Consider the following 1,177-nt stretch of genomic DNA (forward strand, 5'->3'; position numbering starts at 1 on the left):
TGGCCGGCCGAGGGGTTGGAGCGTGATACATCTCCGTCGTATCTATAATTTTTGATTGTTCCATGCCAATATTCTACAACTTTCATATACTTTTGGTAACTTTTTATATTATTTTTGGGGACTAACATATTGATCCAGTGTCCAATGTCAGTTCCTGTATGTTGCATGTTTTATGTTTTGTATAAACCCAATATCAAATGGAGTCCAAACGGGATAAAAATGGACGGAGAATTATTTTGAAATATTTGGGATTTTCCTGAGGAAGAATCAACGCGAAACGGTGCCTGAGGAGACAACGAGACAGGGGGGCGCCCTCCCCCCTGGGCACGCCTGGCACCCTCGTGGGACACCCGTAAGGCGGTTGATACTCTTCTTTTGCCGCAAGAAAGCTAATTTTATGAGAAAAATCTTGGCGAAAGATTCACCCCAATCGGAGTTACGGATCTCCGGATATAAAAGAAACGGTGAAGGGGCAGAATTTCAGAACGCAGAGACAGAGAGATAGATCCAATCTCGGAGGGGCTCTCGCCCCTCCCACGCCATGGGGGCCAAGGACCAGAGGAAGAAGGGGGACTCTCCCCCCCTTGCTTCCGGTGGCGCCGGAGCGCTGCCAGGGGCCATCATCATCACCGCGATCTTCACCAACACCTTCGTCATCTTCACCAACATCTCCATCACCTTCCACCATCTATATTCAGCGGTCCACTCTCCCGCAACCCGTTGTACCCTTTACTTGAACATGGTGCTTTATGCTTCATATTATTATCCAATGATGTGTTGCCATCCTATGATGTCTGAGTAGATTTTTGTTGTCCTATCGATGATTGATGAATTGCTATGATTGGTTTATTTTGCTTGTGGTTATGTTGTTGTCCTATTGTGCCCTCCGTGTCGCGCAAGCGTGAGGGATTTTCGCTGTAGGGTGTTGCAATACGTTTATGATTCGCTTATAGTGGGTTGCTTGAGTAACAGAAGCATAAACCCGAGTAAGGGGTTGTGGCGTATGGGATAAAGGGGACTTGATGCTTTAATGCTATGGTTGGGTTTTACCTTAATGATCTTTAGTAGTTGCGGATGCTGGCTAGAGTTCCAATCATATGTGCATATGATCCAAGAAGAGAAAGTATGTTAGCTTATGCATCTCCCACATAAAACTTGCTATCGGTCTAGTAAAGTA

Source organism: Triticum dicoccoides, chromosome 7B (assembly GCF_002162155.2).
Source record: "Triticum dicoccoides isolate Atlit2015 ecotype Zavitan chromosome 7B, WEW_v2.0, whole genome shotgun sequence".
Classification (NCBI taxonomy): domain Eukaryota; kingdom Viridiplantae; phylum Streptophyta; class Magnoliopsida; order Poales; family Poaceae; genus Triticum; species Triticum dicoccoides.